Below are 27,748 nucleotides of genomic sequence, written 5' to 3' on the forward strand. Positions count from 1 at the left end.
AATGCCAGAGGAGGTGCCTGAGAGCTGTTAGCTGTAGAGACACAAAGTTGCAGCCCTCAAGATGACTGAGGTTCAGATAGATCGCTCTCGACTCCCTCGGGTTCAGGAAGGTAAGGCTTGATGTTGCAGGGGGGAGGGTTATTTTACAAAGGTCTCCAAACTTAATGTTTATTCTTTACAAATTGATTCAGATTTGTGTGATTAGTAGAACTGTATTTACCAATAATGAAGCAAGAGTTCCAGGCAGTGGATATATCTAACTGGTCGCCAAAAATCTGTACTGTGTGCACATATGTATGTTTGAGTATATATGTGTCTGCACTGCTCCCTTTATGTGTCCCAGGCATCAACATTATGCTGCTTTCCTTCTCATTTTTATACTTTGGAACTGCAGAGCGGATGGCACAGATTTGGAGTGATGCCAGCATGGACTTTTTTGTTTGCTTTTAAAAATTGAACATATACTTAAATCCTGCTTCATGTAATTTATTAAATGGACTAAAAATAAGTTCCAGGATGTGTTCTAGTTAATAAATGCCCATTCCCAGCTGCTCTAAGGGTAACACTATACAAAAGGGAAAACAGCCTTGGTAATTTTACCATTGGTCTGTTTTATTACTCACTTTAGTGAAGCCCTCAGTAGATCATGTCCTGCACTGTTTGAGCCCAAGAGGGTCAGAAGTTTTCCTATACAGTTTCAGGGAAGGCTAGAACCGTTTCTGCATAGTTCTCTTTCTATATGTGGGAGACACTGCCTAGTAGATTATCCCTAAATTTGACCTACATCTGATCTGAAAAAGGTCCTCTAGATTCTAAATATCTGATATTAAAATTACCCTATTATATGTCACTGAAAAACAAAAATCAGCCACTGAGATAGCTGTGAATCCTTCTAAAAATGCATTCTACTCTTTGCGTTGGCTCTTCAGCAGTAGTTAACTAGCAAACTTAGAGGCTCAGCTTCTATAGTTCTGGTGGCTCGAAGAGGCTGCACAGTGCAAAAAGGAATGTCTCTGAAAGAGAGATGTTCCAAAGAGATATGATGCACTGGCTTTTCTGGATCCTAGATTTCCCAGGAAAATTAGGGATTCCTCTGATCTGGGCTGGTCAGATGGTTGTCCCCATTAGGATGCCTGTCTGGCCAGCCCCCCAGGAGAAGCTCTCTGAGGATTCTAATGGAGGTCATGCCAGAAGACCTGGTACCAGAGTGTGGTGCTGTTCCTCAAATATTGCCTCATAAGATCTGTCAGAGCTATAGGACGTGGCTTTGGTGCTCTGACCCAGAAGGCATGCAGATTACTTGAAAATGCATGAAATCTTGGTTGTTAATTGTTTCCCAAGTTAAAGCCATTTTGTAAAGATGCAAAGGTAGCTGGTAAATCCAGATATAATTCTCCATGAGAAGCAATCATTGCCAAAATCTTCTTTAATTATTTTAAGGCTAGTATGACATGTATAAATGCTCTAATGGTCTTGAGGTTATGTCCAAAGGCACAATCAGTGTCGCCAGTACTACACCCATGTCCAGTAATTATTCTTCACAAATAAATGTTAAAAGGTACCAATCAAACTTCTTTTAAAATTGCCCACTTCAAAGCAAATGATTGCTATAACCAGATTTACAGTGATGGGCTCCTTGCCTCAGCAAGTGATGACATAGTGTGGATTTTCTGCTGTAGTAGCAGGTTAAAAAGCACAATAAACAGTGTGAGCTAAAGAAACAAAAGGGAGAGAAAATGAAGGGTAAAAAGCAATGGGATCAGTAATAAAATTATTTTGATCTGAATCTTATCTGAATGAATCAGTCTGTTGAAATATCTTTAAAATGGCAATAACTTCCCAATGACCAGAGCTAGCATCTCACTGCCTTGGGGATGTGCTTGGCAAGGAACTTTGATAAGAGATTTTTGTGATGGTGGTGATTTTGATTATCCATGTTAAATAAAATAATTTGTCTTTCCTAGAAACTCTATTGGTTTCTACCATGAAGCATCTCATCTGATAGTCGGAGAAGTAGAGGAGGAACAGTGAAAGGCACCATATGTTTTCACTTTAGCCTTTATGGCCATTTGGGATATGAAAAAGTTATATTTTTCAAATCCTAATATAAATTTTGTAATCATAACACTGCAGAATGTTTTTGTCTGGTGAGCTGTAGTTCTTGAAGGCAAATGGCCTGGTGTATAGATTGTGCCGACATGTTCCTCTTGCAAGCTGATTAGGGAATTGAAATAATTGATTCTGGTCATGTGTATATGGTGAGATGCAGCTCTTTCCAGACAAACACAGCCATCAGCTAAGTAGGGAGAGCTACTATGTAGTGGTGTAAAAGAAAATCATCTTCTCTGGGAGCTTCACCCAGATCTTGTGGGGGAAGCATGACGTCCAAGGTATTAAAGGTGCTCACTTACATTATGGTCTCCCGTATGCAGTAATTTTCACTGTTTTTGTCCCCCTCCAACCCCATATCCATTTCCTATGGGTGACCTTTCTCCAGGGGAAAAAACATTGAAAGGTGATAGCTTAAGTAAAGTTAATTAATGTATGGGCTTTGTTTATAAGTTAAGTTGTAGCATTTCTACACATCTCCTTGATCATTTCCTTTGTGGTGAGTAACCTTATATTACAGTTTTGTAGCTATCTTCTGTGGTTGGGGCTAGTACCAGCACATAATCTGGGGCACAACAGAAATTAATTGATTTACTTTTGGAAGACTTCATAAACTCATGTGGCCCTGGATGACATACATATGCTATATAGTCAAGTAACTATGTATAATTCTTTTCATTGTCAGCTCTCTAGTAGTCTCTTCTCTCCTGTATATCATCAGTCTTGAAGTCCTAGTGGAGTTTACGTTCGGATGGCCCTTTCTTCTTCTCCTTCATCTGGTCCAGCAGCCCTTTTGTTACTTCCAGTTCTAAACTTAGTTTGTAATGGGGACTTAAAGCCAGTAAATTGCATTAGCAATCATAAGGTTTGCTTAGATGATGTTTTATTGCTGTTTTCTGGCTGATTGGCCACTTCCCCAGCTGTTCCACAGGAGAGATAAGGACTGATTGTTTTCTACTTCACTTAAAACAAATCTCCTAAAATTGCACCATTTATTCTTGAAAGGCCACCTGTGCCACCTTGCAAATATTCTGCTTTGAATGCATCTACTTTTTGCATTTCCCTATCCTCTTATTTTGAGGGTTGTTTGCCTGCAAACAGGATTCTTGTTTCCTTAAACTCTAGAGCATCTCCTGCTCATTCCCCTTAAAGTGATAATGCCGTTGTGATGTCCCAGTTGTCTGTTATAGAAAGAATTTTGATAAGTCTGAGGAGTCTGAGTTCATGTGAGGAATATGCAGCAGGAGTGTTTGTTTAGCACAAGGCACATATTAAAATATTAGGTTGTATCTCGATTGGTCAATTAAAGATTGCCCAACTTTATAAATATTATTTTGCCATATTTGTCAATAGAAATTGAATTCTAGCCCATTCTTCAAACTTTAGAATAATGCACACAAACAGGGCCTGGAAATCTGTCAGTAATTGGATATACTCTCCCTGGAGCAAGGGAAGTGGCGTGTTCTGTTTCCAGCAAGGGGGCAGTGCACAGAGCTCCTGAGCTTGGCTGTCAAATTTTAATGTATCTGGGATACCAGGTTTGAGCACCAGACTTGGGGTTTCTCCAACTTAGGTCTTGTGGTGAAGCAAGAGCTTACTGTTGCAAGTTGCACATGGGACATCTTGTTTGAAGTACAGCTGTTTCCATGAAAGTATGTGGGAGATCAGGAATAGTCATTTTGATGAAAAGGAGTTCCTTGCTGCTCTGTATGCTTGCATTTCATGTCAGAGGCATCTATACCGTGGCTGACTGTTTGGAATATCCTGGCTTGTTTGTCTTTTCTTTCTCTTTGAGTTGTGTAGCTGTTTGAAAGAGTCTCTCTCCAAATAGCTTCCAGTTGTTCTTTGCCTGTCTGTTCTGTGCTCATTCCTGTTTTGATGAGAAGATGCCACTCTAAACCCACAGAGCAGTATGCAAAAATATTCCTTGAATGTACTTGTTTCAATTGTGGGGGAAGCATGCATTCTGACGACATGCATAACAAATTAAGGAGCTAAACGAGTGGCTTTGAAGCTGTTGTTTTGCAGGGTTCAAATTCTCCTTAATTAAGTACCTCTCCTTAAAGTCCAGGTACCCTTCTCCCAAACTGTGATCGTCCCTCACCCTGTCAGTATAAATAAAAATTACATGCTATTTTTTAACTATCCATCTCACTGTATAGAGTATATAGATATACTTTCTCTATAACTCAACACAAAGGCTCTCCTGTGTCTATAAAAATAGCTGCTTTTGTGTGATCCTGCAAGTAGAAACGACCATACAAAATTCCAGTTGCTTCTACTTTTTAGTGTATACATTTGAGTAAATATAGTTAAAATGCATTTTGAAGTACTACATTTGAACAGGTGTTTTCCATTCTCCTAGAGGCAATTTGCCAGAATTGCTTATAAACCGGATCAGAAAGCAGTACCACATAGCCCTAGTCAGAAGGCCCTAACATCAGCCACAGCACTTTAATTACATGGAGAAGGGGTGGCCAACCTGTGGCTCTGGAGCCACATGCGGCTCTTCAGAAGTTAATATGCAGCTCCTGGTATAGGCACTGATTCTGGGGCTGGAGCTACAGACGCCAACTTTCCAATATGCCGAGGGTGCTCACTGCTCAACCCCTGGCTCTGCCACAGGCCCTGTCCCCACTCCACCTCTTCCGGTCCCCTCCCCTGAGCCTGCCGTGACCTCGCTCCTCCCCCCCCCCCCCCCAGTCTCCTACACGCCACGAAACAGCTGATCGGATGTGCGGGGAGGGAGTGGAAGGTGCTGATCGGTGGGGCTGACAGTAGGCAGGAGGTGCTGGGAGCGGGGAAGGGGGGAGCTGATCGTATTACTGTGGCTCTTTGGCAATGTACTTTGGTAAATTCTGGCTCCTTCTCAGGCTCAGGTTGGCCACCCCTGACATGAAGTGACATGATCTTTAAGTACAAACAAAAAGTCAATACAATGTATAATGTAGCCTTCTACAGCACAGGTTTTCCATGAACAGAGACACCTGACTTAATTGCTGAGGCCTGCTCATTAGTAAGTGTTGAGCTTTATGCCAGTGTGCTAAAGGGAAGATACACAGCTTGATAGTTGCCTCCCCCTGCTGTGCCAGGTGATCATAGAAACTTTGTATATGCCTTAAAAACTGTCAAAGTCTAGTGAAATCCTCAGATTTCATTAACTACTTCTCTAGTCTTTCACTTGGTGTTACATAAACAATGCAGATAACCCTAAGTACAGATAACCAAACACATAATTTCAACACATAGTTAAGAGTAAAGTCTTGGCAGCTGAGAGCTGCAGCTTCTCAGACTGTGGAATGTGGTCATGTAGCTTCCTATAGCCGGGGAGTGCTATTACCTTGGTTTTCAAACATGCCCAGTTTCTGATAGAGCTGGTGTTATCTGTGTCTGACAGATTGCATTCTTAGAGAGGGTGTTACTGGATGAACTTCTGATAGCTCTTCATTTCACTAAGTCCTTGTCTATACTACAGAGTTTTGTCAACAAAAGGTAGCTTTTGTCGACAAAACAGTGGATACGTACATACTGCAATGTGACTTTTGCCAGGAAAAATACCCTGTTTTGGTGACAAAATAAAACCACCTTGATATGAGAGACAAGGGTTTTTGCACAAAATTTTTGTCGACAAAGTGCCAGTGTAGACACCATGCTTGATTTTATTGCTTTAATTGGCGTCCAGGAAGTGTCCCACAATGCCCTTCCTGACCGCTTTGGTCAGTAATTTGAACTCCACTGCCCTACAGCCACATAAACAACCATCCAACCCTCCCCCTTAGAAGCCCCAGAAATTTTTGAAATTCCGTTTCCTGTTGGCTCGGCATGGAGAGGTCTCATCACATCTTCCCAGGCGACCATGACATCTTATCGCACCAAACACTCTCCCATCTGGACCACTGCGGAGCTGCTGAATCTGCTCAGTATAGGGGGAGAGGAGGCTGTGCAGTCCCAGCTGCGCCTGAGCCGTAGGAATTTTGATACCTATGGGCAGATCACTAAAGGGGCTATGATCAGGACATGCTGCAGTGCAGAGCGAAGATAAAGGAGCTGAGGCAGGCGTACCATAAGGCGAGGGAAGCAAACCATCACTCCAGTGCTGCACCTAAGACCTGCCAGTTCTATAAGGAGCTGGACACTATCCTCGGTGATGACCCCACCTCCATCACCAAGAGTCCCATGGATACTTCGGCGGGCCTGGAGGCGGCAGAAAGAGGACCTAACCCGGAGGATGAAGTCATTGATGAAGAGGTGGAGTTAGATGATGTGGAGCTCCCGACAGGGTGGCCCAGTGGGGCAGGCAGGCAGACAGGCACTGTTCTCCACTCCGGAGGGGTCTAGCCAGTCTCAGCAGTTGCTCTCTTGTGAGCAGGAGAGGAGACACCTGGTAAATGGCTGTGTTTTGTGTAGCACAGAGGGGTTCAGGGTATAGGAATGTACAAGGCTGGCTGTGTTTCTGGGTGCTGGATATTTCCCTTTGCAGCTAATCAGTTCGGTTGAACAGGGTACACACCAAGATCTCATGGGAATCCTCCAGAGAGATCTCTAGGAAAGTTTCCTGGAGGTACTTGGCAATCCTCTGCCAAAGGTTCCTTTGCAGAGCTGCTTGTTCCTTCCCCATGGTAGGAAACTTTCCTGTGCCATTCGGTAATCATTTGTGCAAGGACCAAAGTGGCACACAGGCAAGCAGCATAGGGACCAGGGCAGAAGCCACAAGCATATAGTAGATGTACCCTTGCTTCCGTGCTTATCCTCAACAGTGAGATATCTGCAACAATGACCCCTGCCTGTGGAAAAGTGTGAAAGAATTTTAGAATTTTTTCCCAAGTCGACTACACCACAACCCCTGCAGAGTGCTCTTTTCGCCATGTAGAGCACCCCCTGCCCCAGCCAACACTCACCATGCTTTGGGTGTTTGTCGAGATGTGTGCTTGCCAAGAGTCTGTAAGAAAGTGATTGTTTGGTTCTAATAAAGAAAAAAGTTAATTGTAGCTTCTTGCAGCCTCTGCTCCGTAACAGGGAGGGCTGGCAGTGCTGTTCCCTCGCATTCTCTCTGCCATTAAATGAGGATTAGTAAAAATGAAGAATTTCCAAATTACAAGTGGCTTAGTGAAGTAGAGGGAGAGATTGCCTCCCCTTTTGACAGCAAGCTGGGTGGGGATGCATGCTTTACTCAGTAAATTGGACTATGTTCCAAATTAATTTTTTGTTTTAACCTTTTTGATCTGCAGTTTGTTGAGATTTTGCTGTCCTTGAAGACGGTGCGCTGGCTCACTGTCTGCAGGAACAAAAGAGTAAGAGCTGGAATCCACAGTAGGGAACAGAGCAGAAGCGGTTCTGCCATGGCAGTCCTTATCCCTTCTCTCCCCTGCTGACCTGTTTCCAGGTTTTGTATGTGTTTCCTGCCTGCTTTTCCATAGACACTGAAGAGCAGTGGAAGGGTAAAGCTGCTCCAGTGTGCATTTCCTCCAGTCCAGCTAGTTGCTGCAGAATAAAACAGTTTGTTAACCCTTCCAGAGTTGAGTTTAGAGGACAAATGTGAGGCAGACTGTAACATCCCAGACCTTGGACAAGAGCCACTGACTAATTAAAGAGGCCTCCTAATGGTCACTGGAATGTATCTGTCCTACTTACCCTGGGAAGCAGATGAATGGCACATAGAGGCTGATTTTAATTTTGCATTTTGCTATCCAAGTGCATAATCCCTTTAATCCTTCACTCCATGGATGATGTTTTTTGTTTCTGTTGTTAATTAAATGGAGTCTATACAGCCTCAGTGACTCAAATTTTAGGACAAATCTGTGCACTTAAAGAAGCAGGCTGGCCCAGGTCTTCTCAGGCAACATGACATTTAAAAGGACACTTTCAAGGTTATTGCATAGATGAATTGGCCTTTCCTGGCAGCCATCCGTACAGAAGCTTCCCTTCACCATTCCAGAAGTGGATTCTTATTTATCAAATAATTCTTAGTATTACAACAAATACTAATAAATCATCCCTATGGTGTCTGATTTACTGCAGGGCTGATAGTGATTGGAGTGGAAACCCTGCCTCCCTGAAAGGGAGATGATAAACAAGAGTAGGGATCGAACCAGGGTGAAGAGAGAAGGTATTTGTGCATCAGTTTGTTTATCATGGGGCACACAGCAAAATGAACCTTACCTGCTGTATCAGGGATGCAAGAATTAGCAAGGAGTGAATTTGGAGTGGGGGATAGGGACACATCCACTCCTGGAATTTTGAAGGGGAGACTTACAGTACAGGGTCACTCCCCAAGAAGTCAGTGTTTGGCCTCCTATCCTTGTCCCTTTAATAAGTTTGTATTTTTTTACTAAAGCTTTTAACACAGACAACACCAGATGGAGACTATTAAGATGAGGCTGGAAAATGTTAATGGGGAAGGCCCGCAGAGATGAGGTGTGGGGAGAATGGGTAAGAACAGTACTGTACCTAGAAGGGTGTATTGCCTGGTGGGGCCTAGTCTGAGCAGCTCTGCCAGATATTGGGTTGTGGCTGGCCAGCCTTTTTCTTATGGTTCTGTAATAATGGGAACAAATCTGGCCTTTCTTTACTTTTAGATTTTTATAAACAGGCTCCATGGTGAGCTCTGTGCATCGTCGTTCTATAAAAACCCAGCTGGGATGACGCACGGGGAGAGCGTTGTCTCGAAGGCAGCCAGGACACAAGATGTGTAGGGTGGTCTAAAAGTTAGTTAGGAGGGACATGTGGTTTTCTTCAGGGAATATTAGGTTTTAGTCTTACATGTCACAGGGGCATAAGTAAAACATTTTTATTTGGGGGTGGTAGAATTTTGTCCACATTTAATAAAGTGAGATAAATGCATTTCTGTTCCAAACACAGTGTTTCCTTTATTTATTAATGCAATACCTAAGTGTGTATGTGGAGACAGGGGGCAAGAGCCAAACCAATCACTAAGCCCCCAGTTGTGTCCACCCATTATTATTATTATTATCTAGCACAGTGGTGTCCTGGTCCATGACTAGGGCATGCAGGTGCTACAGAAGAGGTGGGCAAACTACGGCCCACAGGCCACATCCAGCCCACAGGACTGTCCTGCCTGGCCCCTGAGCTCCTGGCTGGGGAGGCTAGCCCCAAGCCCCTCCCCCACTGTTCCCCGTCCCCCGCAGCCTCAGCTCACTGTGCCCCCGGTGCAATGCTCTGGGCAGCAGGGCTGCGAGCTGTTGCCGGGCAGTGCAGCTGCAGAGCTGCGGCCTGACCCAGTGCTCTGTGCTGCACGGTGGCGTGGCTGGCTCCAGCTGGGTGGCACGGCAGCCTGTCCTGGTGCTCTGGGCGGCACGGCTGTAGTGCCGCCAGCCACTGGTGCTCCAGACAGCCTGGTAAGGGGTCAGGGAGAAGGGGGGGGTTGGATAGAGGGCAGGGGAATTCGGGGTGGTGGTTGAAGGCAGGGGTGTGGATAGGGGTTCGGGTGGTCAGAGGTCGGGGAACAGGGTGGTTCGATGGGGCAGGGGTCCCGGGTGGTTGTCAGGGGACTGGGAACGGGGGGTTGGATGGGGCCGGAGTCTGGGGGGGCATCAGGGGGCGAGAAGGGGGGGGGTCAGATAGGGGGCAGGGGCCGGGCCACACCTGGCTGTGTTGGGAGGCACAGCCTCCCCTAACAGATCCTCCATAAAATTTCAGAAACCCGATGTGGCCCTCAGGCCAAAAAATTTGCCCGCCCCTGTGCTACGGTAATACAAAATCATCATCATCATCATACTAGTTGTTGGTGTTCTTATCTAAATCTAGATTTGGGAGTTGTCTCATTATGTCAAACTTTTGCTTTCTTATCCACTTGTCAATGGAAAGTAATGAGTGTTCCCTGAGCCTCCCTCGGAAAGTGACTTTCAGTTTCAGCACCGTGAAACCACTGCCAAAAAAAACAACCCTCACTTGAATATCCCTATGGTTAGTGGTAGACCGCATCTCGGAGGAAAAATGCTGGGCAGCAAATGATATTCTGTTGCAAGGAATAAGTTTAAAACATAAAGTGAATAATTTAATGGCAAAGATTAGCCTGGAAGAGAGGTTAGGAATCTCTCTTAAACTATTAGTTTAAGCCAAGAAACTGAAAGAGTGAGAGCAAAAAGCAATCTCAAGTGTCTAGCTCAGGGGTCTGTTCTCCTGACAATGGTGAAGACTAAAATTCCTGTCTTAGGAGAAGAGGTGCAGGTCCTAGTCTCCATCAGGGAAGATGCCCTTGTGCTCTTGACCTTCCAAAATACAGGTAATTGTTTTGTTGTTTGTTCTCAGAAGCAAATGCTGGCATGGCAGTCTTCTAACCTTTGAAATACCCCACTTTATGAAAGATTCAGGCATACTCTTCATCCAGCTCATCTGATTGTATTTTTTCTCTTTCACTGTTGAGATTTAAATGTCAGTACAACTTTATTGTTGTTCAGTGTTCTTCCTGCATGATATCACAAGAGAAGAAAGGTGTCAGTATTGTGATGCGTGTGGTATTCTTCTACAGGTCAAATAATGCAAAATAAGAGATCCCATTCATGTTTAGGTATCACATTTAGGAATTTGATATGGATAAATATAAACTTTTTAATCCTTTACCATTTTTTAAAAAACTCTAGTTTCCACAGATTCTGTACATTTTTGGCATTTTGGCATGCAGGAATTTTCACCACCTGTAATGGCACAAAATATGTACAGCCATCTGCAGCCAATATAGACAGATTCCTTAACTACAACATGGATGAAGTCTTTGGATTTCAGTGAACCTGCTTAAGATGTTATTTGCACAGGAGCAAATGAAATGTTTAAGAAATTGCATCAGTTGAAAACTTGGGCAGACCAATGGAATAATATTCAGTACAACCTGGCTTCTGCCACATGGTAAGCCATGATAAGCCTCTTCATGTCATCACTGGCGGAGACTTGTGCCAAAGGCTCCTCTTAACAGAATAAGTTCTTAAAGGGATATTGCCATTTTGGATAGGGTGTTTTTCCCCCTAAAGAAATGAGGACTCTGTGAATTGTTAAAACAGATTTCTGCATCCTTCTTAAAGGTCTTCCAATTACTAAAATATTCTGAATTAAATTCAAGTCTCAGGACACTTTCACCTGTTGTGAATGCCCACAGAGTGTGTGCGTGCACCCTGGTACTTATATTTCAGAGAGTGCATGAGCTGCTCTTTGAGTGCATCACACACATTCAGGAGAGCCAGGCTTGGCGATATGTGGTTGTGTATTTTTAAATTATGCACACTGCCTGAAATAAACTGTTATCAGGCGTTTTCTGGAATCTTTATTTCTGTGGTATAAATACATTTCCCCTTCCTTGTGTCATTGAATGGATGCTCTGTTTTGCAAATTGGATATTAGAGATTGGACCTGCTGTTAGGGAGCACAATGTGAACTGTAGACCTACAGTTCACTGAAAATAATGTGCTTTCATACCTTGGTGAATGCACACTTTCAGTCAGAGGTTTGCCATGTCCATGGAACCTCCCTGAACATGCTCAATCAGCTTGTTATGTTTAAAAAGACCAGATGTAACAACAGTTAATTTGTTTTTAGTGAGATGTATTTATTTTTTTGCAAGAAAGGAGTGATTTTTTTCAGGAGGGGGTTGGGTGACAGGAGTTGCATGTGTTAATTGTGGCCACAGTGTTTGTGTACGTTTTTTCATCTTCTGGTCTTGTATATCGCTACATGGGATGGTTCTTATATGATTCAATATAGGAATCTTCTTTTCCTCCACTCTTCATATTTTCATAATGTGACTCAGAAGGCAATTGTATTTGGCTTTTTGGTGGGATTTTAACTTTTGAGACAGTAGAATTCAGGACATCTGGTGTTGAACTGAAGTGCTTCTGTCCCCGTGTGCTGAAGGACTTTTTTCCCCCCCTCTTGTATATTCCCCTCTTTTTTAGGGTCACTGTCTTTGTTTCACACTCTGATTCAAGAAAGTGAAGTTGTGCTTTAGAGATTTGTGTACAGAGTGAACTTGTTTTTTCAACTCCACTTTGGGTGGCTTTGGGTTTGGAAAAACGATCTTGTAAATACTAAAAACTTTGTGTTAAAAGTGCTTAAACTACTTAAGAATCTAAGAGTAAAATTTTCAAAAGTTCTTAGCTCCTTAGTCACTTAGGCACTTTTGAAAATTTTACGGAAAATTTTTTGGTATAATTTATGGTATACCATGTTTGTATTTCACTATGCTTCCGTTGTTCATTCTATACATCATGCAGTCTTGCCATAGATTAAGAGTGAATTCAGGCATCCAAGTGTCTGTCACTTTCAAAACTGGGACTCAGCTGCTTTTGAAATTTTTACCTTTTATCTTGAGAGATCATTATTGGCAAAGTTAGACATCAAATATTCCAAAGTTAGACATCAAATTGAAAATTTGGTGCAATTACTTTTACATTAATCATTCAATATTTAGTACATTATATGAGAGTTCTTGTCACTGTGTTGAAAAAACACAGTTAAATAAATATAATTGTAATGGTTTATTTGTCTATTGATGGATTTTCAGTTTACAATATTTGTCTTGGTTTAGAATCAGCTGTACTTTTGACCTCTGTCCCAAGCTAGGGAGTGTTGTGTATGTGATTTGGAAGAGACCACCTCTAAGGCCTTGACATCTGTATTGTCAAATAAGAACCAATGATTGGGCTAAGTAAAGCCATTAACTTTGGTTCCTGCAGACATACAAAACTACCTATGGCTTATTGTCATTTAGCAAGCAACCCTGTGAACATCATACAAATAATATGCATTCTTCACAATATTTCTCATTTCTATGTAAATGTGTACTTTTAAAAAGTCATTTAGAAATTGCATAATCAGTAGAAATAATCCCTCTGTATGCTTACAAACCAGTCTAATGTTAACTTTAGGTTAAATATCATAACATTTTCTATGTGAGAAAGATACATTGGTGCAGCCTAAGGTGTGAATTTAAACTGATATAGTTAAACTGCTACAACTGTCTGGATGGACACTCTAATTTCAGCTTGCGCATGGCTTTTTTCCGTGTAGCTTTAGTTGTTAGGGAACAGGTTTAAAAGTTTAAGATAAATTGACATAATCTATGCTTAAACTGAAATTAGAGTGTCCGCACAGGGACACTGATTTACCTAAATTGGTTTAAAAACTGGTGCAACTTTTCTATATAGACAGGCCAAATCCCCGAGTACTATACATGCATACCTTGAAGGCAATCACATGAACTGTTTAACATAATAATAATACTTATGTATATAGTATGCTACATGTTCAGAGCACTGTACAGACATTAACTAATCCTCACACCACTCTGGGAAATGAGGGAGGGGGTATTATTATTATCCTCCCTGTTTTACAGCTGAGGAAACTACAACAGAAAGGTGAAATGACCTACCCAAGGCTACACAGTGAGTCAGTGGCAGAGCCCCTGACTCCCAGTTATGTGTGGAATACATTAGTGTATTCAAAGATTCACTCTGCATCTTGTTTAGGTGGGTGGAGGATGTGTGTGGGATGAGGACAGTAGACGTTATTAATAGATTTTGTGGTTTGCTTATAAATCAGTCTGTTTCTTCCACGTGAGTAATTCTTTTTGGTGACTATTCATATGCTTAAAACTGTTATTACTATATAATAAGTACACGCCTTTATGGAAATGGCTTCATACATAGAAAATATTGTGCAAAATAATTTGATTGCACCAAAGCAAATCCAATATCCATAGTTTTGTTGCTATGAAAGGAATAAAGTAAAGACCACAGTATATTCAAGGAGAATTATTTTTTGAATTATTTTCTCTTTTATTCTAGCATGCTGAAATTGCAGAAATTTTCTTGGTTCTTTTGATATTTTCACTGTAGATGCTGCCATTCTCTGCATTTGAGCTGTTCTGCTAATGCCTTTAACTTTAATCTGACTAATTTGCTTGCTTGTTTTTTGCTTTTTTCCCTCTTAAAAATACAAAATAAAATATTTCCTCCTCTTCTTGCTCTCAGAAAAATGATTTACTCACAGCAAATTGTAGAATCCTATATAGACTGGACTAGTGGCATAGAAACACAAGAGTGGGTTGATCTGGATCTGCTCTCTTGGCCTTAATCAAGTAGCTTCTTCAAGTTAGGAGGAGGAGACCATGTAGAAAATCATGCCAATCCCAACATGTTGTCTTTCTTTGCTTGAATGTGACGAACAAGGCTGTTGTGAAAATTTGTTTATATCTTCTGTGTAACCCTTACTACCTTCACTTTATATTTGCATGTATATACAAGGGCATGCCAAACTTTCATGTCATTGGTACAACCAAAGAGCAATCGACAATGAGGAAGAGGACGATTATTGCTTCAGCCCTAACACTAATACTAACAGCCCAAATGCAGCTGATGGCAGGGGAGGATGATGCAAACCAGAACAAGACCATAGCTGGAAATATTCAAAAGAGCTTCTCAGTAACATTAATTCAGACTGTGCTGGAAATGTCACCTGAAACATGCTTAGGGAAAGCTGCCATTACACTAGACACCAAGCACCGTTCAGGAAAGCCTTTCTGAAGAGGACTAGGGCCTGTGAAACAGCTCTGTGGAGGGGCTCCAGAAACTCTCCTTGCAGCTGAGACGGGGAGATTGGGTTCAACTGCAGTAGGACAAGGAATCAGGGAACACAGGGAGAAAAGGTATATAGGAGACATTTCTCTAAACGTCCTGGGGAAAGCCAGCTCAGACAATGAGAACTGTCCTGAACACAGCTCCAGGGCCAGAAGGTAGGTCTCACAGTCAGAGTCGTCCCTTGGGTAGGGCGAATCAGGGCGACCACTCCGGGCCCCGCGTTTGGGGGACCCTGCGGGCCAGCACAATTGGCCAGCGCAATCAGTCCCAGAAGAGACTAATCCATCACTTCTGTCCTGGGCCCCCTGGCTCTGGGCTCTGCACTTTGGGGGCCCCCGCAGGCTGGTGCGATTGGCTGGAGTGGTTGGTCCCAGAAGAGACGAATTCGTCACTTCCGCCCTGGGCCCTGCACCCCCCCTCCCCCCCCCGAGGGATGGCCATGTTCACAGTAGAGCCAGAGTAGGGTGGGTCACTCACATCTCCCTTTCAGGAAAGGAAACCCTGGCCTCAGATCAGGTACTAGTAATTAGACGCATTGGAGTTTAACCTTATCTGGGATTTCTTATTAGAAAATGCAGCCTACAAGTATAACTAATGCTACCCATGCAAAGACACAATGGTAAAAGAGTTTGACCACCAAATAGTGTATCCCAATGGGAATAATAGTTTCACTGTTTATTATTATTCATATATTTGTATTACAGCAGCACCAACAAATCACAGGAATTAGAAACGGAAAATGCCATTTAATACACTCTTGTAGACCATTCCCCTTTGGCCATGTTAGGATTATTCCCTATGTATATTCTTTGTCTAGTCTTGTTTAAAATGTACCAAGTGATGGTGCTTTTGCCACTTACTGTGATAGACGATTCCACAGCATAATAGATCTCGGTGACAGGATTTTCATTTTAGTCATCACATGTTCAGTAGCAGGGGGAGTGTATTGGGCTTTGGGAACCCTATAATGAAGCAGAGTGTCTTGAGGAACTGAATTTAGTGGATACTGAGGGAAGAAAATCAAGTCAAAAACTTCCTTTTCTTTAATTAGAGGAACAAGAAAATCATCACCGCTTCTCTCTCTGCTCTTCTTGAGTGATGGAGGGCCAGTCCTGTTTCGCTGTGTTTATAAAAGCTTTTGAGAGAGTCAAAGGATGCTAAAGCCAAATGCAGTGTTTGTTTTGGAAGGGAGAATTTTTGCTAAGCTGGTTGACTTGTGTTATTTCTCTTTGGGACCTTTTCCCAGTTTTGTCATTGTTGATTATTCTTTGATCCAGCATGCTGAGATTGGGAAGTCTTGGGATTCCCATTAGCAATAGCTTCCTTTTTGACCAACTCTGCTTTTCTGATGGACCCACCTCAGGTCTCTTTCAGTCATGTTTGATACTTGTGATTTTGCAGTTCTGTTCAGATGAGAATCCCCAGCAGTCTTGCAGCACTAACCCCCTGAAATGGCAGATGGCAGAACTAGAACTTGGGAATCAGGAGTAGTTCCTACAAAATGAAGAACTGTCTTGGAGACTGCAGGAGGAGTAGTGGACTCATGCAGTAGGTGAACCTTGAGCAGAAAGGGAGCACATTAGACCTTAGCAGTGGTGTTTCTCAAATTGGAAGTTCTAATTTGATTATATTTTTCTATGGAATTGTGTGCTACACACAATCCTATCTCCATTATCTAAAGTACATATACCCTTGAGTCCATATACAGGCCACCGTGACAGGCTACTGGTTAAAACAACTTCAGTATCTCAGAATATTAAGATCTGTTTTTAATAAAACCAAAAAAAGTCACTTTGCATAGAAATAGCATAGATTTCTCCCTTTGCCCCTTGGAGCTGTTGCTGCTGCCTGCCTTCCATTAGTATCTCTTACTATTGATTCTCAACAGACTTTTTAATCTATTCTTCAGAGAGCAAGGAGGAACCAGGAATGCAATGACAACTATCGAGCAGCCCAGGTGGCTCAGGATGAGGTAACAGGCTAAATGCAAGCTGTTCACATTTCTCTCATTTGTTTTTCTTGGCAGTTAGAAAATGTCTTCCTGGCCCGAGTGTGTGTGTGTATAATGTGGGGGATATCAGGGCAAAATTCCAGGACTGTGGAAGAAGGAGGTGGCTCTTCCTTAAAAATACTTCAAAAAAAGGGGAAACGCACTGCTTTCTTTAGCTTCCAAAGTCAATGCCACTTCATGGCCCAGTTGTTGGCATCTGAACAAATAAGCACCAAACCCTTGAAGACGTATATGTTGCCCCTGTAACATGCTGTCACTTCCTGGATGAGTCAGACAGATTAGGAAAGTGAAAGCCTCAGTTCACACACACAGGTCCAGACCCCATGGTAACTGCAGTAATAGGGGAAAACATACAGCACAATATGAGTGTAAAATGGGGTTTGAATAAGATGTGAAATCTTGTAATGGTTGCCCAAATCTGGTGCTGGCTTGAGATGCAACTTGTTCCTGGATGTCCTGGCAGCAGCTGTTGCCAAGTGTTCCTTCTGGTATCTTCTTATTATTTATTATTTGTATTATTGTAGAACCTAGGAGCCCTAGTTCTAGACCAGGATCCCATAGTGCCGACGTGGCCAACCTGCGGCTCCGGAGCCACATGCGGCTCTCCAGAAGTTAATATGCGGCTCCTTGTCTAGGCACCGACTCCGGGGCTGGAGCTACAGGCGCCAACTTCCCAATGTGCTGGGGGGTGCTCACTGCTCAACCCCTGGCTCTGCCACAGGCCCTGCCCCCACTCCAGCCATTCCCATTCCCTCCCCTCAGCCTGCCGTGCCCTCGTTCCTCCCCTGTCCCCCCCAGAGCCACCTGCATGCCATGAAATAGCTAATCGGCAGGTGCGGGGAAGGAGGGGGAGGCACTGATGGCCAGGGCTGCCGGTGGGTGGGAGGTGCTGGGAGCTTGGGCGTGGGAACTGATCGGGGGCTGCTGACGTATTACTGTGGCTCTTTGGCAATGTACACTGGTAAATTCTGGCTCCTTCTCAGGCTCAGGTTGGCCACCCCTGCATAGTGCTATACGTTGTACAAACACAGAATAAGAAAATGGTCCCTGCTCCAGAGAGCTTACAATCTAACACAAGAGACGGACAGATACAGACTGACTGGGGACTACAAGGAACAGAGAGACAATATTGGTCAGCATGATAGGCAGTGGTCTCAGCACACCAGTAGCCTAACCATTGCCAAGTTTTTGTAGGCCTCACAGCAAAGTAGAGTGTCAAGGGAGGATTTTGAAGAAGGTTGATGAGTTAGTTTTACAGGCGTTTACCAAGAGCTTCTCCCAAGTGTACAGATCAGTATGGGAGATAACAAAGGTACTTGTTTGAAAATTTTAACAAGTGAGTGATAGCAGCCAATTGGAGATAGGAGCTGACTCAGAGAGGAGATAGCTAGGAAGGGGATAGGTTGTGAAAGGTCTTGAAAGTGAAGACAAATAGCTTACGTTTCATGCAACAGAGAAGAGGGAACCAGTAAAGGGATGCAGAGATAGGGGTGACATGGTCAAAGTGACAGGCTAGGAAAATGATCATTGCAGCAATATTTCAAATGGATATCAGTGGGGCAAGACTGCATTTGTCAAGGCTAGAGAAAAGGATTGAAGTATGTTGCAGTAGTTGAGACACAAGATGATGAAAGCCTAGACAAGAGTTTTAGCTGTGTGGATGGATAGAAAAGGCTGTATTGTAGAGAGATCATACAGAGAGAATCTGCAAGACTTACACATAGCCTGGGTGTGAGGATCTAGCAAGAGGTCTGAGTCAAAGATGTCACTGAGGTTACAGGCCTGAGGGTCTGGTGGAATGGTGGTGTTATTCAAAAGTGATTGAGAAAGTGGGGAGGAAAATTAAGAGCTCTGTTTTAGCATGTTTAGTTTGAGTTGATGGCTACATATCCACAGGGAGATGTCAGAGAGGCTGAGATTTTAGTTTGGAGAGAAGGACACAAGTCTGGGCTAGAGAGGTAGATCTGTGAGTCATCTCCATAGAGATGGTAGTTGAATTTATGTTTGTGGATGAGATTATCTGCCCTTGGGAAGCAGGTTATGTCCTTTCCTTTCAGAGCCAGAGCTCACCATGGTTACTTACGCATTGTCATCTCAAGGCTAGTTGGGTACACTTAAACTAGTTGGAAGTAGCAGCTAGTGAAGAATCAGCTCCCCACTTACTAAGCAATGTTTCCTGCTAAGAGCATATCACAGGTTAGCTCTGCAAGGTGCACTAGCTGCCAGGTGACTTCTGATTTCATGCTATTGGCTTTGATCTAAAAAGTCCTAAATGGTTTGGATCCTACCTGCCTGAGACCTCCTCATGTGATAAACCAGTAGTTACAGTTCCCAAGACGCCCAAGCTAACAGCCTCCTGGTTTAAATGGGACCAAACTAGTGGCAGGGTGTTTCTCCGTGAGAAGTCCTCGACCCTATAACTCCCTTCGCACCTTGGGTCACCAAAGGCCAAATTTGGTGACTTTATGCCAAAAGTCATGTTCCTCTTGGGGTGAGAAGATTTGTTTGTTTTATAGCTGTCCGTGAAATCCTGTGTAATGCACCTTGACCTGTGATAGATGCAGGGCTGTCTTTCTGTTGTAGGCAGTAGTTAAAGACAACTACACTATGAAATTAGGTTGAATTTATAGAAGTTGATTTTTAGGAAGCGATTTTATACAATCGATTGTGTATGTCCCCACTAAGCGCATTAAGTCGGCAGAGTGTGGCCACAGTACTGTGGCTAGGATCAACTTTCGGAGCGTTGCACTATGGGTAGCTATCCCACAGTTCCTGCTGCCCATTGGAATTCTGGGTTGAGCTCCCAATGTATGATGGGGCAAAAACATTGTCACGGGTGGTTTTGGGTACAGTTGCCCCTCCCTCCGTGAAAGCAATGGAAAACAATCGTTTCACGCCTTTTTTCTGTGCAGACGCCATACTGTTGTCAGTTCCTGGGGCTTTTCCTGTCTACCTGGCCAGTGCATCTGAGTTGAGCAGTCACAATGGAGCACTCTGGGATAGCTCCTGGAGGCCAATACTGTTGAATTGCGTCCACACCACCCCAAATTCGACGCAGTGAGGTCAATTTTAGTGCTAAACCCCTCTCTGGGAAGGAGCACAGAAATCTATTTTAAGAGCCCTTTAAGTCGACAAAATAGGCTTGGTCGTGTGGACGGGTGCAGGGTTAAATCGACCTAACGCTGCTAAATTAGACCTAAACTCGTAGTGTAGACCCGTGTTTGCATGTCTGAATCTCTGTCCAGGATGCTTTTGGACCTTTAAAACCATGTTTATGTGCTCAGTGAGAACTAACATTCTTTCACACTGTCTCATGACACTCCAGGAGACTGCTAGATATATGCAGAACCAAGAACTGAAAGCCCAGTGGAGATCCCATGAGACAAACCTGGAGACAGAACAGTGATGAGGGGAGCAACTTATCTGAGCCAAGGAGAAGCAAGGACAAGAAGGTAACATGTTAAGTGTCTACCACTTGGACAAAATACTCCAGGTCACAAGAAGACCTAGCTAATGAAACTGAAGACCGTACATAGAGTCCTCTGTGCTTTTATAGCAGCAAAGAGTCCTGTGGCACCTTATAGACTAACAGACGTATTGGAGCATAAGCTTTCGTGAGTCCCATGCATCCGACAAAGTGGGTATTCACCCTCTAAGGCTTAAGCTCCAATACGTTTGTTAGTCTATAAGGTACCATAGGACTCTCTGCCACTTTTACAGATCTAGACTAACATGTCTACCCCTCTGATACTTGTGCTTTTATAGTTACAGCAAACAAAATAACGTGGAAATCTGTCCCAAGGGTTCTATCCTATCTGTCCCATAAATATTTTTGTAAGGTAGGTGCCGGAAACAAAATTCACCGAAGGGCTTACTGACCAGAGAAGAGGAGATGCCTGACAGATCAGGGCATCAAAACAAGCTGTGGAGGTTAGTATAGGAAAAATAGAAATTAAAAATAAGCAAAATGCTTGAAAGTTTCTCTGCTCCTCACCGGTTCAAAAATAAAATAACCCTTCCCCTTCATTTTCCTACAAAGCAATCTCCATATTCTGGCAAGCCCTGGTTTTGGGTTTTGCAGCTCCACTGCACAGTTGACACAATTACCAGCACAGCTGTTCACAGTAATCACAAAGATGTAATTCACATAATCTAATGCTGTCCATGCCAAGTGGAGTCAAGCTTCAGTGCTTTATTCACTGGAAGAATTGGTGATGTTCTATTCTAAAGGAGCTCATGGGAATATATCGTCAGCTGGTAGAACCAAAGACTCAGGCAGAAGGGACCCAACAGGAGAGTGGGGTAGAAAAAAAACAAGGAATTAAGAGAAACTTCAGCCACATGAGGAGCTGGTAATGCTTGACCCTTTTCTCTCTGAGGGGTAGTGAGGAATCCAAGCAGCTGACCTCTGTTCAAAGTTCTCCAGATGTACTGAAGCAACAAAGAATAGTTTGAGCTGTGGCATGCATCTAATTGTCTGGCTCAATAAGTAGAGGCCTGGACACTTCTTATATGGATCTGGAGGAGAGAATAGGAGTTGAATTGGTCAGCCTGGTTAATGGCTACAAATTTATTTTGATAACTCAAATTCTCCTATTCCTGAAAAACTCTGTTTCAAATTAAAACCTTAAATTGGTGCCAGCCATTGAACTATGCTACCCTAATAATCTTCAGGTTGGAAGGAGGGCTGCTTAACACCCCTAACATTTAAAGGTTTAATGTGGATGTCATGGTAGTAGACAGAGAGGTGATTGCAGATGAGATCATAAGGCTGAGAGTGCTTGTAGCCAGGGGCAGCTCTACCAATTTTGCAGCTCCAAGCAGTTGCTGCCGAATTGCCACCGCCGCAACAGCAGCAGAGCTGCTGCCGAAAGCCGCTGCAGCAGGAAGAGCGGCAGAGCTGCCGCCGAATCGCTGCCGCAGGACACGGACGGCCGCCCCATTCTAAATGCCACCCCAAGCACCTGCTTGGAAAGCTGGTGCCTGGAGCCGGCCCTGCTTGTAGCCTCTTACACACACTTGCTCTCTAGCTGTGGTGGTTAGCTAACAAGCTCACTGGTCTGAGCGATACCACCCCCAGAAGGAAAGATTTCATCACACAGTGCTATTGGGCAGACACCTACCAGAGGTTCAAAACACCCACATTGAGGGAGCAGCGGTGTAAAGCAACCTGCAGCAATTTCCATTATGCAGTCAATGGCTGAAATGAATTCTAACATTAGCTGTGGGATGAAAGAAATATTGTCTGAAGTGTAACTGTGTAAACTATTTATTTGAATTAACTTAGAGGCCTTAATTCAGAACCAGCCCCCAATTTTCAGACCCCTTTAGTCTCTGACAAAGTTGCTAACATTTTTAGAGTTCAGCAGTTCCTCTGAACTACATTAAGGTTAGTTTCAAGAAAAGTCCCATGAAGTATTTACCTTTTAAGGAAAAACTGTTCATTGTTGTATCATTACTTGGGAAAGGTAGGGGATCTTTCCCCATTCCCTGCTTCATTTGGGATGAGCTCAGACATGTGAATTTCAGCTACTGAATTACAACTTCCTTAAATGAATAAATAAAAAATGCAGTTGGTCCAATAAAAGATATTACCTCATCCACCTACTCTCTGAGTAAAAAATGAAACTATAATGCTGACAGCCAAATGCGGCACAGGACAAGGAGTGTCTGTTTACTATGATCATCCAGGGGATTGTCCAGGGCAGTGCTGTGGGTAGCCATGTGATCTAAAATGGACAGTCAGAACATATGACACATGCTAGTACTGACCATGGTTTGCTCCTGGGAGTGATGCACTTTTGGATCTGGGGTAGCATGTGCTTATGTTCCTTTGCCTTTTGAATATCAGAAGCCAACTCATACAACTGTGTGGCAGAAGGGAAGGAGTATCATTATCACAAAAGGAGAGGGATTTCTTGAAGCTGTGAGTAGGATTTGACATGCCAGAGGCTTCTAGCTAGCATTTGCAAAACATTATATATTACAGGTATCTTTCATAAGTCGGTTTGCACCCAGTGCCTCTACGTATTGTACTGTGCTGCTCTTTGGTGTATCCCAAGGGACTCAGTAACACTGGCTTTTTTCCAATACATCAGAAGTAACAAATGTGGCTGAAATGAAATTCTTTGCTAGCTCTCAGCCTTTGGCTCATCAGGGAGGCAGCATGGTTTCATGGGCTGCATTCTTACTCGAGTTCAGCTGCTGACTTGCTGGGTGGTGTGAGACAAGTCTTGAACCTCTCAGTATCCATTCCACCATCTATAAAATGGGGATGATAATCCATCTCTCACTGGGATGTCATGAAGATTAATTAGCTAACATGCATAAAGCACAGTATAAGTAACATAGGGTCAAAAGTTTACCTTCAAAGAGTTGGCAGGTTACAATTCAAATACAATGGTGTGTTCCTAATACCAGTGGGGGGATTTCATGAATCTACACAAAATTATAAGGACCAAATTATTCAAGCTTGGTCTCACTATAGATCTTAAAAACCTTCCCCCTTGGTCAATGTACACCACAGAGCTGCGTGTCTGTCTTCTGTCTCATGGATCAAGTCAGCATAAACTCTTGTTATTGTCTTAATATAAAGAGGTATGGCTAGATGCTGAGGAACCTGGATTCCCCAGTCAGAGGTCAGACCCTGGAAAGGTCAGACTTCCCAACACAAGGAGGCATCATAGACAGAACAAAGTAGGTGTTTTTATTCAGACTAGTAATCTCTTATATGTATATATTCTGGACTATTTTAGGGCCTTGTATACTTGTGAGGGAGTAAAGTTTTAGAGCCTTGTGTAGAAGAGTTATTTTCCAGCTAGTGCAATGCTCTCTCTATATGCAATGGGGTCTCAGTTTCATAACAGTTCAAAGGGCAGTTTGCGGAAATAAAGATCCAAGATATTCAATGATTTTCCCAGTACTTTCCCTATTTAAGCTAATGTACAATGTTGATATATCAGTCACTCAAGGTAGATAAAAGAACAAGAAATACATGATACAATGTGTCCAGAACTTAACGTTGCAGCTGAAATGTGTTCTTGTAACCTCCATCTGAATGTATTAGGGAACAAATTTTGATATACCAGCATTCCAATTTCAGGAGATACTTCTGAATTCTGAATAATCAAAGTTTACCTTAAATAAGTTAATCTATATTATAGCCCACCACCAAATAACTTGAATGCAGTAATAGAGACATACATGGGACATGGTAATAAGATACCCCTGAATGTTCTTCTAGGAGGTATGAGGTGAGAGTAAGAGTCACTCTTGCTGTAAGAAAGGACTGAAATAGAACGTACAAGTTTCAGATCAAGATTGCCCAGATAAGAAATGACTAGCTGTCTTAGTTCTGTAAACATGTATGTTCAGAAACTGTCTTCAGACATTTGGAGAAGAAAACTTATAAATATGAAATCCTACAGATGCAAATAAAAAGACAAAAGTATGTAAATCTGCTGTAACATTCAATGTTTCCTCAGGCAACAATTTCCTCGAAATACTGATGAAGATCTGGACCCAACTTTTAAGTCAAAAGAGACAGAACCACCTGCTGAAGTGTTTGCATCCTGCTCCCAAGGTAATAATACTAGCCATGCTTAGCTCCACAATCTCATGCTTAATAAAGCCTGCTGTCCTCTCACATTCCAGTCCATGCAGGAGTGGTGTTGGAGTCTCTCTCTATTTTTTCTATTACCTATATAAAATGAAATCTGAGCCCTCATTAACCTAATGTTCCCACTATCCCACATGTGCCATAGTTTGTGGTAGGTCCACTTATGTACAAAGTCCAATGCTCACATGTCTCTTATGATAGGATTCCTCATCAGCACTGGATTGCTAGTGTACAGTTGGTAAATCTGAAGAAATTATATATGGGGAAACAGTAACTGTGCCTGTAAACAATGACTTGACAAAAATTGGAGGAGTGATAAAGAGGATAGGTGACTGATACATAGCAATCTGGATCACTTGGTAAACTGTGCAAGCAAACAATATCTGTTTTAATATGATTAAGGGTAAAAGTATATATTTAGGAATAAAGAATGTAGGCCATACTTACAGAATGGTGGGGGTGGGGGAGACTCTACCCTGGGAAGCAGTGACTCTGAAAATGATGTGTGGGCCGTGGTGGATAATCAGCTGAAAATGAATTCAATGCTGTGGCCAAAAGAGCTAATGCAATCCTGAGATGTATAAACAGGGGAATCTTGAATAGGAGTTGAGAGGTTATTTTACCTCTGTATTGGGCACTCGTGTGATCACTGCAGGAATACTATATCCAGTTCTGGTATCAACAATTCAAGAAGGATGTTGATAAATTTGGAGAGGGATCAGAGAAGAGCCACAAGAACGATTCAAGGATTAGAAAACATGCCTTATAGCAATAGATGCAAAGAGCTCAATTCTATTTAGTTTAACGAAGAACGGTTAAGGTGTGACTTAATTACAATTTATAGGTACCTACAAGGGGAACAAATATTTAATAATGGGCTTTTCGGTCTACCAGAGAAAGGTATTATATAACATGAGCCAATGGAAGTTGAAGCTAGAAAAAATTCAGATTGAAAAATAAAGTATAAATTTTAACAGCATAATTAACCATTGGAACAATTTATGAAGGGTCATGGTGGATACTCCATCACTAGCAATTTTTAAATCAAGATTGGATGGTTTTCTGAAAGATATGCTGTAGAAATGATTTTGGGATAGTTCTGTGTTACACAGGAGCTCAGACTCGATGTTCATAGTGGTCCCCTTCTGGTCTTAGAATCTCTCCCATTCTTTCAAATAACACTTTTTAAATGAGGAATTTACACCTGTAACCCGGGACACCTAGTGGCTCATTTTAGTCCTCCTGCCATTTCTAGTGCAGCTGGAGTTATTCATTCTATTCCTTCTTTTTGCAGCTGCCCAGTCACACACTGTTCCAGTTGATAGCCTCTTTGATTATCAGACCTGCCTTTATTTCACCGACCAAACGTCAGCCTGAAAAGCTAGGACACCAAAAATCCAGGGACAAGAAGGAAGGCTGTAAGCAGCAGTGAATCCTAGAGCCTACTTCCTCTAGCAACAATAAAATATATTTCTTCGTCATAGCTGTGAGTTGAATGATGACTCCTTCTTCCTGTCTTAATTACCAATGGCCAGATCTACATAATGCAATTCCTTCCCTGTTCAAGGTTTGCTTTATTACTTTGGTGGAGCCTTTTACTGAACTCAGGTGAATGCACAGAGGTTGCTATTCCTGTGTGTTAATGGACATTGAATCGTCATAGTTGCTGTATATTAAAATTCAGTTTTAAATGAAAGTTTAACTCTGGGAGAAGTAATTTGTCATGTTGTTGTTAATACAATCAGGGATGAATCCAAAAGTCTGCATGTCACATTTTTCCAGGATCTTTAGGGAGCAAATTGTTTCAAACAATTAGATGTGCCATCATGAATTATTGAGTCAAACCGTGATGCTACTATTGCAGTTGAAATTCAACTGTACAGTATATTACTTGTTTACCTGCCAGTGGGATTAAATCTGAATTCCTTATTTCATCTTGTTAGAATTAAGACTTCAGCACAGCTGCAGTGAGACTAGACGTGCAAATTAATTGCTCATTATATTTTCCTCAATACTGCTTGGACAAACTTACCTCATTTTTTTCAGAAGAGGAGAAAATGTCTTGAAAATATTTTCCAGAAAGTATTGAAGAAACTAAACTTGAAAAGATGTGAACAATAGCTTAACATTTCTCTTGAAGACTGTCATATAAGTTGAGGAGACTGCATGTGATACTGCAAACTGCAGCAGACACTTCTCTGACGTGCTGAAAGGGAAAGGAGCTTTTCAGCTGTGTCTACTATATACATGATGATAAATGGGGGTTGTTCAAAAGTGCCATTATTTCAGAAGAACAGGTGCTTCTCTGGGATCTAGAGTGAGAACAGGCCATTCATTGTGAATATAGTAAAGGCAGGTACTACTGGAATATGTTCTAGGGAGTACATGAGCCCATGGCTAAAATTTTAATATTTTATAAAAAGACACTTTACAGATTACTATTGATTATTCAAATGCTGTAAAAGTTTTGAGATATGTTAAATATATTTGCTACAGATATTGTTCACTTGAGATTACCTTATTTCCTATAGAGTTGTTTTTGACATGGAGCATATTGAAGTGCAAAGCACATTGTTTAAAATTGGTGCTGTTTTAGTTTTGCACTTTCATGTGTGTTCATTTTCTGCTTCTTGCACCTTTCATAAAATCCAGTAGCACAGGCTGCTGTTCAGCAGTTCTGTTGGCAAATAAGAACGTGTCCCTTGTAGGAAATGCCCTGGTAGTGTTCTGAACCTTCCTTTGCGTTTGTACCATGTGTTAATTTCAAGCTCTTTTTATAAACCTACTTGTAGATGTATGCATTATGCCCTTCATATTTCAAGTTAAATAAAATAGAAGTTTTTAAAATGGAAGTTAGCCAAAAGAGGCTCATAGCTGAACTCCTTGGCCACTTGTTTCTTTCACTGGCTCTGGTTTTCATTCTTTTCTACAGCACCAGAATTGACTAACTAAATGCCCCACATACTAGCCTTTAATTTACTGGCAGAATACTTATGTCACAAAGTAATTTCTACAAATGTTTATTCTTAGAAACACTTTCTACTAGAATCTGCCCCCTAAACTGTCAAGCCCTGTTGAGTCAATTTACTAGTTGAGGATGTGCCCCAAGGACTTTATATTTCAGTTCAATGGAATTTTATATGGAGCTTAAATGCTCAGCATAACACAGAGGACACAAATCAGGTGTGAGAAGTAAATGTCATTAAATCAATCATACGTGGAGAAGAGTTCTATGTGAGCACAAAAGATTCTCTCACCAATCGAAGTTGGTCCAATAAGAGATATTACCCCACACACCTTGTCTCCAAAAATCAATCAATAAACAGCTTGGAAAAAGTACTGTAGTGTGTGTGCAGGAAAGGAAAGGGAATAAGAATTTCAAGTACCTGAAGATATGCATAGAGTTCTGTGTGTCCAAGAGTGAAA

General features: G+C 42.3%; 1 long non-coding RNA gene across 3 annotated transcripts; it reads left to right on the top strand.

Annotated features, from left to right (window-relative positions):
• LOC142069538 (uncharacterized) lies at nucleotides 1–27,201 on the top strand. 3 transcript variants are annotated; one of them, XR_012665418.1, is made up of 5 exons: nucleotides 1–110; nucleotides 16,603–16,665; nucleotides 20,030–20,156; nucleotides 24,189–24,286; nucleotides 25,617–27,201. It is a non-coding gene; the product is annotated as an uncharacterized LOC142069538 (long non-coding RNA). The 3 variants fall into 3 exon arrangements; XR_012665420.1 differs by lacking the exon at nucleotides 1–110 and adding an exon at nucleotides 10,034–10,351; XR_012665419.1 differs by lacking the exons at nucleotides 1–110; nucleotides 16,603–16,665 and adding an exon at nucleotides 10,034–10,351.
• Nucleotides 27,202–27,748: the final 547 nt, after the last annotated feature.

The sequence above is a fragment of the Caretta caretta genome, chromosome 18 (genome assembly GCF_965140235.1).
Source record: "Caretta caretta isolate rCarCar2 chromosome 18, rCarCar1.hap1, whole genome shotgun sequence".
Taxonomy (NCBI): Eukaryota; Metazoa; Chordata; order Testudines; family Cheloniidae; genus Caretta; species Caretta caretta.